This window comes from Misgurnus anguillicaudatus, chromosome 21 (assembly GCF_027580225.2).
Source record: "Misgurnus anguillicaudatus chromosome 21, ASM2758022v2, whole genome shotgun sequence".
NCBI lineage: Eukaryota > Metazoa > Chordata > Actinopteri > Cypriniformes > Cobitidae > Misgurnus > Misgurnus anguillicaudatus.
The window spans coordinates 8,387,473-8,402,500 of record NC_073357.2 but is presented as its reverse complement, the minus strand read 5'-3'; the positions used below and the strand labels follow the sequence as shown (position 1 = coordinate 8,402,500).

Sequence of the window (15,028 nt, the reverse complement as noted above, 5' to 3'; positions counted from 1 at the left end):
CAGCACCTGGTATTCCCAGGCGATCTCCCATCCAAGTACTAACCAGGCCCGACCCTGCTTGGCTTCCGAGATCAGACGAGAGCGGGCATGCTCAGGGTGGTCTGGCCATAAGCGAGGGTTGACTCGACTCGAGAGCCACTTCAAGACTAATGTGGCAACGCCATGCCATCGGCGAACGCTTACAGAAAGGATGCATTTCTGGAAAAAAATTATATGAATAAATAATTAAATAATTAATTAAATAAAGAATTAAATGCTTACAGCACCTGGTATTCCCAGGCGGTCTCCCATCAAAGTACTAACCAGGCCCGACCCTGCTTGGCTTCCGAGATCAGACGAGAGCGGGCGTGCTCAGGGTGGTGTGGCCGTAAGCAAGCGCTGACTCGATTCGAGAGCCACTTCAAGACTAATGTGGCAACGCCATGCCATCGGCGAACGCTTACAGAAAGGATGCATTTCTGGAAAAAAATTATATGAATAAATAATTAAATAATTAATTAAATAAAGAATTAAATGCTTACAGCACCTGGTATTCCAAGGCGGTCTCCCATCAAAGTACTAACCAGGCCCGACCCTGCTTGGCTTCCGAGATCAGACGAGAGCGGGCGTGCTCAGGGTGGTGTGGCCGTAAGCAAGCGCTGACTCGATTCGAGAGCCACTTCAAGACTAATGTGGCAACGCCATGCCATCGGCGAACGCTTACAGAAAGGATGCATTTCTGGAAAAAAATTATATGAATAAGTAATTAAATAATTAATTAAATAAAGAATTAAATGCTTACAGCACCTGGTATTCACAGGAGGTCTCCCATCCAAGTACTAACCAGGCCCGACCCTGCTTGGCTTCCGAGATCAGACGAGAACGGGCGTGCTCAGGGTGGTGTGGCCGTAAGCGAGCGCTGACTCGATTCGAGAGCCACTTCAAGAAAAATGTGGCAACGCCATGCCATCGGCGAACGCTTACAGAAAGGATGCATTTCTGGAAAAAAATTATATGAATAAGTAATTAAATTATTAATTAAATAAAGAATTAAATGCTTACAGCACCTGGTATTCCCAGGAGGTCTCCCATCCAAGTACTAACCAGGCCCGACCCTGCTTGGCTTCCGAGATCAGACGAGAGCGGGCGTGCTCAGGGTGGTGTGGCCGTAAGCGAGCGCTGACTCAATTCGAGAGCCACTTCAAGACTAATGTGGCAACGCCATGCCATCGGCGAACGCTTACAGAAAGGATGCATTTCTGGAAAAAAATTATATGAATAAATAATTAAATAATTAATTCAATAAAGAATTAAATGCTTACAGCACCTGGTATTCCCAGGCGGTCTCCCATCCAAGTACTAACCAGGCCCGACCCTGCTTGGCTTCCGAGATCAGACGAGAGCGTGCGTGCTCAGGGTGGTGTGGCCGTAAGCGAGCGCTGATTCGATTCGAGAGCCACTTCAAGACTAATGTGGCAACGCCATGCCATCGGCGAACGCTTACAGAAAGGATGCATTTCTGGAAAAAAATTATATGAATAAATAATTAAATAATTAATTAAATAAAGAATTAAATGCTTACAGCACCTGGTATTCCCAGGCGGTCTCCCATCCAAGTACTAGCCAGGCCCGACCCTGCTTGGCTTCCGAGATCAGACGAGAGCGGACGTGCTCAGGGTGGTGTGGCCGTAAGCGAGCGCTGACTCGATTCGAGAGCCACTTCAAGACTAATGTGGCAACGCCATGCCATCGGCGAACGCTTACAGAAAGGATGCATTTCTGGAAAAAAATTATATGAATAAATAATTAAATAATTAATTAAATAAAGAATTAAATGCTTACAGCACCTGGTATTCCCAGGCGGTCTGCCATCCAAGTACTAACCAGGCCCGACCCTGCTTGGCTTCCGAGATCAGACGAGAGCGGGCGTGCTCAGGGTGGTGTGGCCGTAAGTGAGCGCTGATTCGATTCGAGAGCCACTTCAAGACTAATGTGGCAACGCCATGCCATCGGCGAACGCTTACAGAAAGGATGCATTTCTGGAAAAAAATTATATGAATAAATAATAACATAATTATTTAAATGCTTACAGCACCTGGTATTCCCAGGCGGTCTCCCATCCAAGTACTAGCCAGGCCCGACCCTGCTTGGCTTCCGAGATCAGACGAGAGCGGGCGTGCTCAGTGTGGTGTGGCCGTAAACAACCGCTGACTCGATTCGAGAGCCACTTCAAGACTAATGTGGCAACGCCATGCCATCGGCGAACGCTTACAGAAAGGATGCATTTCTGGAAAAAAATTATATGAATAAATAATTAAATAATTAATTCAATAAAGAATTAAATGCTTACAGCACCTGGTATTCCCAGGCGGTCTCCCATCCAAGTACTAACCAGGCCAGACCCTGCTTGGCTTCCGAGATCAGACGAGAGCGGGCGCGCTCAGGGTGGTGTGGCCGTAAGCGAGCACCGACTAGATTCGAGAGCCACTTCAAGACTAATGTGGCAACGCCATGCCATCAGCGAACGCTTACAGAAAGGATGCATTTCTGGAAAAAATTTTTATGAATAAACAATTAATTAAATAAAGAATTAAATGCTTCCAGCACCTGGTATTCCCAGGCGGTCTCCTATCCAAGTACTGACCAGGCCCGACCCTGCTTGGCTGCCGAGATCAGACGAGAGCGGGCGTGCTCAGGGTGGTGTGGCCGTAAGCGAGCGCTGACTCGATTCGAGAGCCACTTCAAAACTAATGTGGCAACGCCATGCCATCGGCGAACGCTTACAGAAAGGATGCATTTCTGGAAAAAAATTATATGAATAAATAATTAAATAATTAATTAAATAAAGAATTAAATGCTTTCAGCACCTGGTATTCCCAGGCGGCCTCCCATCCAAGTACTAACCAGGCCCGACACTGCTTGGCTTCCGAGATCAGACGAGAGCGGGCGGGCTCAGGGTGGTGTGGCCGTAAGCGAGCGCTGACTCGATTCGAGAGCCACTTCAAGACTAATGTGGCAACGCCATGCCATCGGCGAACGTTTACAGAAAGGATGCATTTCTGGCAAAAAATTATATGAATAAATAATTAAATAATTAAATAAAGAATTAAATGCTTACAGCACCTGGTATTCCCAGGCGGGCTCCCATCCAAGTACTAACCAGGCCCGACCCTGCTTGGCTTCCGAGATCAGACGAGTGCGGGCCTGCTCAGGGTGGTGTGGCCATAAGCGAGCGCTGACTCGATTCGAGAGCCACTTCAAGACTAATGTGGCAACGCCATGCCATCGGCGAACGCTTACAGAAAGGATGCCTTTTCTTAAAAAAAATTATATGAATAAATAATTAAATAATTAATTAAATAAAGAATTAAATGCTTACAGCACCTGGTATTCCCAGGCGGTCTCCCACCCAAGTACTAACCAGGCCCGACCCTGCTTGGCTTCCGAGATCAGACGAGAGCGGGCGTGCTTTTTTATTTTTATTTTTTTTTAAATTATTATTAGAAAATCAAACATTTACATTTTTAATGCATACATTTTTCCACATAACATTTACATCAGTATTAAAATCACAAGCTTAAAACAAACAAACAAATCAAACATCCCCTTCACTCTCTGGCAGTTTCCATTTGAGAGTTTTTAAAACACAATAGACCTGTGGCGTAAAAACACAATAAAAGCTTTGCAACATATTTTCAGATTTAAAATACACATATAGTCTTTTTATATACAACTCTGTTTTTCTTTTCATAACAGTCCAAACATCTAAAACAATTTTTTCCCTTTCAGCCACAGTTCTTCTTTCCCAGATTGCGTTTTTCATTAGCAATAGCCATAGGTTTATAAACGTTTTGTTATCACACTTCTCTTCCCATCCAAACATTACCACTCTATTCCATTCCATTCCATTTTCGTCCCACTGCTCTGTCAGGTCTTTAACCACCCACTTACATTTCTTTAAAAATTCCTTCAATCCTTTACAATATAAAAACATATGTAAAATCCATGTTTGTTGTTATGATCAGTTATTTCCATATTTAACAGTATTATTTCAAATGAATAACATTTTAGTTCGGATTTATGGTTTACTTTGAATATTTTGTTGTATATTGTAGCTACACCACCCCCTCTCCCTTTTAGACGAGGAACGTGTTTATAGTAATAGTCTTGTGGGGTGGATTCGTTTAAACTGATGTAATCGTCTGCTTTAAGCCAGGTTTCTGTTAAACAGAGTGCATCTAAGTTTTGGTCGGTAATTATTTCATTGATAATAGGTTCTTTATTGGGAAGAGATCTAATGTTAAGAAGGCCCAATTTTAACATTTGAGTTTCATCTGTTAATGTATTGTGTTCTAATTTTATGTTAATAAGATTTGTGCGAGACGAGGTAAACGGTGCTCTGTATTTATTTGTTCGAGGAACAGACACAGTCGAGATCTGTTGGTACTCAGGTAAAAAAGGCTCTATGTGCTGGGATATATGTGATCTTGACATGTCAAGGCAGCTAACAGACTGATGGGTAAGCCGCTCTGTCTGTTTCCTGACCTGGGCCCTGGATAGTCAGACAATATCACAAGTAAGACTATTTTATTTTGTTCCTATATAACAAAACATTGTAGGGTTATGATAACATCATTGTTGATTTCTGCTCAACAAGGCTGTCTGGTGTACAGTACTGTCAAAAGTCTCAGGCCACCATGCTACCATTATGTGTTGTTTTTGCAATTGTATAGTGAATATATATAATTTTTTTCTCAGTCTCTTTATTAGAATACAACCAGAAATTACAGGAAATGTGTATGTAGTATTAAAAACAGTATAAAAGTATAAGCTGAAGTGTTAAGTGGAATCCCTTCCACTTGGGCAATGGCAGGCAGCTACAGGATCTCTTAAAGGGACACTCCACTTTTGTGAAAATATGCTCATTTTCCAGCTCCCCTAGAGTTAAACATTTGATTCTTACCGTTTTAGAATCGATTCGGCTGATCTCCGGGTCTGGCACTAGCACTTTTGGCATAGCTTAGCACAATCCATTGAATCTGATTATTACACGGATCTCTGGAATGCTTGATTCTGAGTGGTCAGTTGAAACATTTGCAGGTTCGTTCTTTTCAAATAATAACCGCTCCAAAGTAATAACGCATAGCCGGTACTACTTGTATGTTTAAAATTCCTTCGCGCCAACAAAGATTACTGTTTGGCGCCATCTTGTGACAAACACTGGACAACCACAATTAACAATGGAAATTTTCGACATTAATTTTAACATGTACGGTAAAACAAAACGTTTGAACAGTGGATAGATTTGGACGATTCAAATGGCTCCCCAATAAGGACGAAAAAACGAAAATTGAACTACAAAGAACAAACAACGACAAGACACAGAGAGCATACTGAGACTAAACTTGACAAAATATAGCATGACAGCTACAAAGCCAACACACACAAAAAATACAGAATGGGCAATAAAACTTCTCAAAGACTGGCTAAAAGAGAAAAAATGGAGACAGACAAGTATGAAGCAGAGGATCTTATTAAGGTATTACGATCATTTTATGCATCTGTGCAAAGTACGAATGGTCTTATTCAATAGCCAGCTATATGGCCATCAGGACTGGCACTGCCAGATATTTTAAAAAGTTTGATATCCTGAAAAGTCCAAACTTCAACTCCAGCAATGTCGTTTTTAAATCTACAATGAAAGACATTCGTAAAGCTGGCAAAGGCATCAAGGCATGTCCGAATTCAATGTTAGGTTTACTTCCCGTCTCTTGAGATACCTATTCGTGGGTTAATCACACCAAAAGCATTTATGGCAGTTGCATGCGCCTTTTTTGAATGATATTCTATGGGCAGGGAGTGTTTGTGCGCTGTTTGTGCGCACAGAGCGTCTTGTGTTTTTGGCCGCCAGCCGCAGCACACGCTTTTGATGAAGCGCTGAGAGCAAAGCGCTGAGAGCGGAGAAGCGCCCAACGTCATTCACATCTTTCCATTGTCCAATCGAATGAGGGAAGAGGCGGGCCTTACGTTGTGGTGAGGGAAGTTTACAGTTGCCTTGAAGAACCGGACTCCACTCTCTCGAGGGTGTATTCACACCAGGAAAGTCCGCTAGTTCACTTGCTTTGGTCCGGACCAAATGTTTTTTATTTTTTTATTTTTTGGTGCGGTTCGCATTCACACTGCCCTTTTTGCAAGTGAACCAAAAATTGTAAACAAAACCACACGTGTATTAAGGTCATTCATTCATTGGACAGAAATTATCAGGTGGGGGAAAGCAGGAAGAGCAAAATAATGGAGATAATTCATAATGCAATATTTGTTCTGGTACTGATTTGGTGTTATCAGCAGGTACACCAAAATGCCGACACTATATTGAGAAGCACACAATTTAATGTCATCTAAACGATATTATATTATTATATATTATATATATTTTGCAAAGAAAGCATATACAGCATGTTCTGACAGTTGCACTGTGCAGAAGATGTGTCAGGTATAAAGTTATTAGGCTTTTGCGCCGTACAGATAGAGAGATGCGCTGTGTACGCGGCTTTCATTATTCATACAAATAGCTATTCAGATTGTTCAAACACAATTATTTCAGTCCCTCCACAGCATTTCGCGATTTATTTTTATGATTTTTGCGATCAAAATGACGATAATTTTGTGGCAGTAATTCCCAGAAATTTGCGCAAAAATATATTTTTTTTCTCTCTAATTACAATACCAATGCTTGTATAATATTAAATTAGAAATTCTCAAGTAATTAAATAATTAAGTAAACAGTCAGTGATATAATAAGAACAGAGAAACAAAATGAAAATATGAAAAATAAATACAACCTAAAGATACAGATACACTGTTTTTTTGATGAACCTAGACAGCTGTCATACAGTGGTTTGCCAAGATGATTTAAGGAAAATTATTAAAGTTAAGTTATTAAAATAATTAACCACTTCAGCAGCATAAATATTTGATAAATGTTTGATATTAACTCTTTCACCGCCAGCGTTTTTTTTAAAAGTTGCCAGCCAGCGCCAGCGTTTTTCATGATTTTAACCAAAGTTGAATGCCTTCCAGAAAATGTTCTTCTTTGAATATATAAACATACAATATACCAAATGAAAGAACAGACCCTCTGCTTTCAAGCAAAAAAAACGTTTCTTCCTACCTTCAGTGGTTCTTTTGTAATCAGCATTTGAATATGGGTAGGTTTCTGCAAAAACACCACATTTTGAGCAAAAAGCAGAGATAATTCCATTTTTGTGACGGACTTTTCATAGAGATCCCATTCAGAGCGATCTTTAAAACAGACACGGACATACAGCAGCTTGTCAGAGGGCAATACTTTCGGGTTTAAAAGTTGCGGAAGTGCGCCACCTAGTGGATAATAGCAGTATTGCGGAAAGACGGAAAATCTCGTCATTGGCGGGGAAGCGTTTTCTCTTAATTGACGAGATATCTCGTCAATGGCGGGAAAAGAGTTAATGAGGACATATGAATCAATCCTTATCGCCAACACTGAGAGAGGTGCATTGCGTAATCTTGGTTTTTTACGGTTGCTTTTTAAAAAGTTTGAAAATTACTTACCTACAGTAATGCACAATAGCCACAAGTACAAAGCTACATTTTCCCTATAATGTGTGTTTACTTTGTGTGTTATTATTATGCGTGTATGTGACCGGAGCGTTCAAGTTCAAAGCCTAAAAAGAAAAGGATCGGTCCTCACGCGCTGACAGCATGCACAAGTTTGCTAACGCTGAGATGAGATGGTAGTGGACAGATGCCTTTCTTTTGTGTCCCAAGTTTCCAACAACTTAATATAAGGACTAAAAAACAGTGAATTGAAATGCATTATGACATTGCTTCACCCAGTTTTTGTCATTTATGTGAGACAGCAGGTGCGACACACAGCTCACACAGACCTTTCACGTATGAATCCTCATGAAAATAATTCATTATACTAGATAACAATTAAAAACTTTAAAATAAAATAAAAATGTAGTAATATGTGCACAGAAGATTTTGATTGATTGTTGTTTGTAGGGCGCGGTGTTGCTGGTAATGGGGTGCAAGGTGCTGGAGAAAGATTGAAGTAAAATAAAGCCAGAAATGTTTTCCAAGTTGTCTAACTCTGTATCAAAGAATATTAGATAATTTTATAAAAAATATAATAAGACATTTTAAATTACTGTTATTATTTTGCCATGAAATAAATAATGCAGGTTGGCAAGACATTTCTTTTGATTTTGCGTTTTGTTCCGCGATTGCATAATATTCTGCTATTACAATAAAGGTATTCAAAATCATTGCCGTACAGTATATGCACGACATAAACTGCTTGATAGCGCGTCTCATAATTTTCCATTACTAGGAATGCTTAGTATGTGTTAATTTTTATTTTTATTAAAACAGAACAACAATTAGTAAAATTACGTATATTAAACAAAACGAATAGACGGAAAACATTGTACCCGCCTTATAACATAAATAAATTTTAAGATCCTTAGATTTTTCAAAACAAATCATTGGCTTGCATTTTTTTATGAATATAAAACTACAACAATATAAAACATGGACAAACTCACCTAAGTTAAGCAAAGAAATAAAATGTTTATTATTTCAATAAACCAGTGTTTCCCAACCCTGGTCCTCGGGCACCCCCTCCCAGAAAGTTTTAGATGTCTCCTTATTAAACACACCTGATTTAACTCATCAGCTTGTTAGGGACACGTCTTTACCATTTTGGAAGGAGGCTGATGAGTCGAATCAGGTGTTTTAAATAAGGAGACATCTAAAACTTTCTGGGAGGGGGTGCCCGAGGACCAGGGTTGGGAAACGCTGCAATAAAGGTATTCAAATTCATTGCCGTACAGTATATGCACGAGATAAACTGCTTGATAGCACGTCTCCCACTAGCAGAATAACAATAATATAATGCATTTAGTGCGAATCGAGGTCGGTACATGTTCATACCTTAAACAAACCGTACCAGAGTTTGTTTGGAACCGGACCGAGACCACCTCTTCAGCTGGGTCTCGGTGCGGTTGTTTGGTTCGCACCAGAGTTCGATTGCTGTATTCACACCCGCTCAAAAGGTCCGCACCAAGGGGGGAAACGAACTTGAGTTCGATTCAATCGAACCAAACAAGGCAGGTGTGAATACAGCCTCACTCTCTCCTGCGTGTTTGTGCACCTTTCACACTCAAACAAGGTCAGAGCAAGCGCCCTCTTTTTAAAGTTTCTGCTAACACGACAGTTAACAGCAAAAGAGCGCTCACGCTTCAATATTTGATTGACAAGACAGCTGACTTGGTGGTTGCCTAGCAATATAAAAAGCTGCGTCGCACTGTTCTTTTTTAAAAAAAAGGTAGTGTGCCGCGCCTTGCGTTTCCAAGCGCAGTGTTGTAGTACTCGAGACTTGGACTCGGTCTTGGACTCGGTCTCAAGACCATATTTTAATGGCATTGGTCTTGTCATGGACTCGTGAGCATTTTGACTCGGTCTCGAATACATTTGGAATCGGACTTATTCCCAAGTCCACGCGAGTCCCTTTTAAAATATATATTACTGTTTCATTAAACTGATGTAAGATTGACATGAACAGTGATTGGTGATTTCCAATGTGGATGTGATGTGGATGTAAATCTATGGCCAGACAGACAGCAGCGCGTGGATGGCCTGGAGGGTGAGGACCGTGGCCGGGAGAGGGAGGGTGAGGACAGCGACCAGTGAAGAACTGTTAGTTGTGAAACTCCAGCTTTATTTACAGCCTAGTAGGCTGCATATAAGTTTCATTGTTTTTTTGTTTGTGTGTTTATATTACAGTATATTATGCTGTATACATTTTCTTTTTACTCTAATGTATGGAAGTTACTTTATGTGTGTGAATGATAATGGTTACAAACTTGGCAGTATGAGTGTGATGTCAAACCTTGGAGGCTACTCTTACCCTAAAATCCTATTTCTTTTTTTTTTCAGTTTTATACACAATTGTATTTTGTTAGCTAGACAAAAACAGTACAGTAACCATTGTCAATGAAGGACTGGTCTAAGACTGAAAGGTGGACATGAGGGATATTTCAATGGTCCTCTGCCATAGTGACAAAACATCTTAACATTTTGACTTGCAGTGCTTACACAAGGCCAAAGGGACGAAGCATTTTGGAGGCACTGACTGTTCAAATGAGAAGGAAATTTAGTTTTGACACATGAGTGAACTGTTTTGGGAGAGGTATGAGCTTTTGCAAGTGAGCTATAGTGTTGTGCTGAACTGTAAGACTGTTTTGCCAAATGATCTTAGAGTTTTGAAAATGTATTTTCTGTTTCAAGAAATGAGCCAAAGCAATTGAGAAAAACTGTAAAATACCAATAGGAACCATTAGCTTTTACCATTACAGTTTTTCTCGGTCGCTTTGGTGCATTTCTCACATCACTGTTTGCATTTGCACAGCAGTTAATGCAGTTCTCAGAACAATTAGTACAAACTGCAAAACCTAGTTGATAACCTGCAAAGTATTCATGGCAATGAAAGTGTCAGTGTCATCAAAATGTAAAGTCCTGAGACCATTGTTTATGAACAAGATAGTCAAATGGCTTAGTCATGTTTTTACAGTTTTTCTCAGTCGCTTTGGTACAATTCTCAGATCAGAATTGAAATTCTCAAAACTGCTTGTGTCACAAGGTGACGATCTTTAGGGGCGGAACCAAAGTTAAGGAAGTTTGGTTCCGCCCGGAAGTGTTTCCCACCCGGGCCAGTAAGGAGAAACACCGGAACTTCCGGTAGCGCCGCGAGAGGGAAATCGGCGGAATTAGACGCAGCTGTGCCTAGTTAACGGGAGCGGCGAGGATTGGAGGACACGCCGGGCAGGCCAGTATAAAAAGAACAGTTTAAATCACAGTTGCAGGCGGGTTGTTGACGTTGTACTGCAGTGTTGTGTGTACTCATCGGATGCGTTGCTGGTAGCGGTCCGGCTCTCTTTCCCAGACTGAAGCAGTGTAGTTGGAGAGATGTTGTGAACCTCAAAGGTTGGAAAACGAACGGATGAAATCATAAGCACAGCCATAACGTAAGAAGAAAACGGAGTATATGTGAGTACAGACCTGCAAGTGGTTTGCGTAAACGCTGGAGAGACGCCCTGCTTTGCAGGATTGATGTTTGCCTGTTGTGTGGATCGGAAGCAAAGGACAGTGACATTTATCGTTTACGGTGCCTGTGAGTATAACATTTGGTGAAGACGCTTTGTACACTAACCTGTATTTTCAGTGGATACCTCCAGGAGAAGGAGGGCGGCCCTACCCCTGAGATAGCGTGGTAGGTGAGCCGAGGAAACATCCGACGGAAGCTAAACACAGCGACAAGACCATCAGCTAGACCGAATATTCCCATCAACCATCGGACCTGGGCAAAGTGTAAAGAGACGGGCGTCCTTTATGTACACTTGAGCGTGGTGGGTGAGTCTTTGTGTCGTGGAAACTTACACTTTTGACGTGGTGCTGTGTACTGCTGTGTACTGCTGTGTATTGCTGTGTGTCTTGTCAGACAAACCCCCGCCTTCGTACACTTTGTCAAAGGAAGACGAAGAGGTTGTCGGTCTTAGCAGAGAATATCAGAATTTATGCTGTGAACACGCTTTAGGTCTACATAGCGAAGCGGTGCTACGGAAACGATTTCCTGTCCAGACGTTGGGGTATTTCTGGAGAAACGGCGGTGAAGGACTGAATGATCGGTGGATGTGTGAGTACAATTAAAGGTCATTATTGTTGATGCGTTGATCTACCCAATATTTACTGTTGCAGAGAGTGAGGTGTAGGCACTCCGCCGTCCCGGGTCTCTACAAAGGGGCGCCCCTGCTCGGGATACGATCGCCGAGACGGCAGACAGAGAAGGGCAGCGCTTGGCCTGGTGAGACGACGTGACGTGTCCACCCCCCTGTGACCAACGAGCTCGTCGTGAGGGTTCGTCCCCTACGTCGCCAGACCCCTACCTGTTGATCTAACCTATTGAGAGGAAACCACGATTAGTAAGTCCGCCGTACTTACCTTCTTCAACTTAAATAACCCCCAAATCTATGATTTACCGAAACAGGAGAGCACCGCACTTAGCTGCTGTCTGTGGAGAGAGAGAGAAAGAGAGTGAATACCAGAGAGACGAACAGTGTGAACCTCATACTTACCATAGGCTGTAACCAGCGAAGAGGTGAGGAAGCCAAGTGGAACTAACTGTGTCTTGTGTCCCAGCTGCTGTCTGGAGAGAAAGAGAGAAAGAGAGTGAACAACAGAGAAACGAACAGTGTGAACCCCATACTTACCGTAGGCTATAACCAGCGAGGAGGTGAGGAAGCCAAGTTGAACTAACTGTGTCTTGTGTCCCAGCTGCTGTCTGGAGAGAAAGAGGGAAAGATAGTGAACAACAGAGAAACGAACAGTGTGAACCTCATACTTACCGTAGGCTGTAACCAGCGAAGAGGTGAGAAAGCCAAGTTGAACTAACTGTGTCTTGTGTCCCAGCTGCTGTCTGTGGAGAGAGAGAGAAAGAGAGTGAATACCAGAGAAACGAACAGTGTGAACCTCATACTTACCGTAGGCTGTAACCAGCGAAGAGGTGAGAAAGCCAAGTTGAACTAACTGTGTCTTGAGTCCCAGCTGCTGTCTGTGGAGAGAGAGAGAGAGAAAGAGAGTGAACAACAGAGAAACGAACAGTGTGAACCCCATACTTACCGTAGGCTGTAACCAGCGAGGAGGTGAGGAAGCCAAGTTGAACTAACTGTGTCTTGTGTCCCAGCTGCTGTCTGTGGAGAGAGAGAGAGAAAGAGAGTGAACATACGACAGAGAAACGTGATGGCACGTGGGGCGAAGACCCCCTGCTGAACAGAGAAAGGTACGCAAACAGCGAAAAGTCCATTCAACAGTCCTATTGATATTTACTCTGCCTCCAGGAAGGAAGAAGGAGGGCGCCACGGATAGCAGGGACCAGGCGTTGGAGCCTGACGTTCCTTTCCCCCGGTGTACGATGGTCTGCACCCCCGTTGCCCCTTGTCCCTGCCTGCCCGTGGCAGCAGTTTCCCTGGAGGGAGGAGTCAGAGACTATTTAGTTTTAATTATCCTTTCCCCATTTCCCCACCCTTTTAAATATTTAATAAATAAAGATTGTTTTAATATTTACCTGCTCTCGTTGTTGTCTGGTCATTGGGTTGGCTTTGGGGACCTCCTCGAGGTGGAAGTTAAAAAGGGGCGTGGCTTAGCCTATTAGCAGCCAGCCCCTTGGGCGTGACAGATATTGGCGCAGTCGGCAGGGTTTCCACCTCAAGTTGAGTAACCAAGGTCGCCCAATGACCGACAATGCGGGGCCCGCAGCCCAACCCCGTGCCATGCCCGTTTTTATGGGGAGCCCCTGGATTCAAAAATATGGGGGGACAGAATCAGGGGTACGATTGTCCGAATGTAAGGCCCAATTAGAGTACCTTGCCGACCTACAGGGCCTTACTGCAGCCCAGCGGCTCCAATTTGTGTTAAACTCCCTGGATGGAGAAGCGCGACGAGAGGTGCACGCCGCCCCCGAAGCCGTTAGAGCCACCGCCCAAACCGTATTCCAGTTCCTCACTGAACAGTATGGTGACCACACCCCCGTAGCCGTCCTTCGCTCCCAATTCTTTAATTGTAAACAGGGCCCCCGCCAACCAGTTAGAGCTTTTGCCTTGGGGCTGAGAGAACAGTTCACCCGATTGCAGACCCGCCGCGACCACGGGTTGGGGGACGGAGAGACCCTACTACGTGACCAGTTTCTTTTGGGGCTGAAAGAAGGCCCAGTGAGGCAGAGTCTGAGAGTCCAGTTTAGGAGAGACCCGGGCCTCACGTTTGAAGACTTGAAGAAGGAGGCATTAGCTCTGGAAGGTGATGAGGTTGAAGTTGGTGAGCCCCCAGTGTGTGCGGCTGTCAGTGAAGCGACGCCAGCGCGACCCGAGGGTCCCGACTGGAAGCAAGCAATGAAGGCCGAACTTTTGAAAGACGTCCGTGAGTAAATGTCCGAGCTGTCTAAAACTCTCCTGGGAGAATTGCGCCAAGGACGAGCGCGGGAGGAGCCACGGCCGGCGCCCCGAGACAGAGTGTACTCTGAGGGTGGCCGAGAGCCGCCCCGGCGACCGAGCCGTTTCAACCAGCCCCGTTTCGAATGGGACAAGCAAGGGCGACCCATCTGCAACCGCTGTGGAGAGCCAGGCCATTATCGCCGCCAGTGTGGGCCCCATAGGGCGTCAGAAGGGGTTTTTAGGTCGACCGGCCACAGTGGGTCATGTGGCCGGGACCCCTCGAGAAGACCCCGGAAGAGGAAATGGCTCTAGGAGCCAGATGATTGGGCATAGCCCAGTGGCGAAGGTGAGAGTGTGTGGTAAGGAGATTCAGTGCCTGGTGGACATGGGCTCCCAAGTGACGCTGTTCGCGAAAGGTCTCTCTGAAGAAGTGTTTGGGAAGCAAGGGGCCCAAGGAGCGGAGGCCCCCTGGCTCACGTTGAAGGGCGCAAATGGCCTCAACATTCCCTATATTGGCTATCGACTGACGGACCTAGAGGTCCACGGAGTGGTGGTCCCCCTGGACCAAAGATACCGCCTGCCGAGAGGCCCAAGTGGGAGCGTGTGGTGGCCGACTGTCGAAGGGTGCAAATGACCCAGGTCCGCAGAGACCGGGAAGAGGTAGGAAGAGTAATGTGTCGTTTTGCCTTGTCTGTCCCTGCGGCGAGTGAGGCCGTCGTATGGGCGAGAGTACCGCCTCGAGGAGCTGGCCAGAAGAATGGGTGCTAGTTGAGTCCCATGTGGATTGTCCACAAGTGGAAGTAGCACAATGCCTAGCGGCGGTCCGGCGGGGGAGGGTCCCTGTGAGGATCCGGAATGAACATCCATACGCAGTGCATCTGCATCGACACCAACGGCTAGCCAGGTTGACCACGATTGCACCCCACCAAGTGAGAGAAGAGAGGGACGTCAGTTTCCGTCAGGTGTGCCCCACTGTCATCGAGGTGGCCCTGACACAAGTAGACGCCCCGTTGGGTGGCACG

At 44.3% G+C, this 15,028-nt stretch overlaps 7 non-coding genes and 6 pseudogenes across 7 annotated transcripts; all 13 read right to left on the bottom strand.

Annotated features, from left to right (window-relative positions):
* LOC129413526 (5S ribosomal RNA) overlaps positions 1-113 on the bottom strand; it is a 119-nt pseudogene extending 6 nt beyond the window's left edge.
* A 141-nt stretch (positions 114-254) lies between these two features.
* On the bottom strand, positions 255-373 carry LOC129415794 (5S ribosomal RNA). Its single transcript, XR_008635003.2, has one exon. It is a non-coding gene; the product is annotated as a 5S ribosomal RNA (ribosomal RNA).
* A 141-nt stretch (positions 374-514) lies between these two features.
* On the bottom strand, positions 515-633 carry LOC129416236 (5S ribosomal RNA). The gene has a single exon (XR_008635218.2). It is a non-coding gene; the product is annotated as a 5S ribosomal RNA (ribosomal RNA).
* Positions 634-774: 141 nt separating this feature from the next.
* LOC129416929 (5S ribosomal RNA) lies at positions 775-893 on the bottom strand. The gene has a single exon (XR_012363607.1). It is a non-coding gene; the product is annotated as a 5S ribosomal RNA (ribosomal RNA).
* A 141-nt stretch (positions 894-1,034) lies between these two features.
* Positions 1,035-1,153, bottom strand: LOC129413581 (5S ribosomal RNA). Its single transcript, XR_008633993.2, has one exon. It is a non-coding gene; the product is annotated as a 5S ribosomal RNA (ribosomal RNA).
* Positions 1,154-1,294: 141 nt separating this feature from the next.
* On the bottom strand, positions 1,295-1,413 carry LOC129413631 (5S ribosomal RNA). The gene has a single exon (XR_008634029.2). It is a non-coding gene; the product is annotated as a 5S ribosomal RNA (ribosomal RNA).
* Positions 1,414-1,554: 141 nt separating this feature from the next.
* LOC129413686 (5S ribosomal RNA) lies at positions 1,555-1,673 on the bottom strand. The gene has a single exon (XR_008634057.2). It is a non-coding gene; the product is annotated as a 5S ribosomal RNA (ribosomal RNA).
* Positions 1,674-1,814: 141 nt separating this feature from the next.
* Positions 1,815-1,933, bottom strand: LOC129415800 (5S ribosomal RNA; annotated as a pseudogene).
* A 129-nt stretch (positions 1,934-2,062) lies between these two features.
* On the bottom strand, positions 2,063-2,181 carry LOC129416769 (5S ribosomal RNA; annotated as a pseudogene).
* Positions 2,182-2,322: 141 nt separating this feature from the next.
* LOC129413737 (5S ribosomal RNA) lies at positions 2,323-2,441 on the bottom strand. Its single transcript, XR_008634074.2, has one exon. It is a non-coding gene; the product is annotated as a 5S ribosomal RNA (ribosomal RNA).
* A 133-nt stretch (positions 2,442-2,574) lies between these two features.
* On the bottom strand, positions 2,575-2,693 carry LOC129416242 (5S ribosomal RNA; annotated as a pseudogene).
* Positions 2,694-2,834: 141 nt separating this feature from the next.
* LOC141354290 (5S ribosomal RNA) lies at positions 2,835-2,953 on the bottom strand (annotated as a pseudogene).
* Positions 2,954-3,090: 137 nt separating this feature from the next.
* Positions 3,091-3,209, bottom strand: LOC129415566 (5S ribosomal RNA; annotated as a pseudogene).
* Between the last annotated feature and the right edge of the window lie 11,819 nt (positions 3,210-15,028).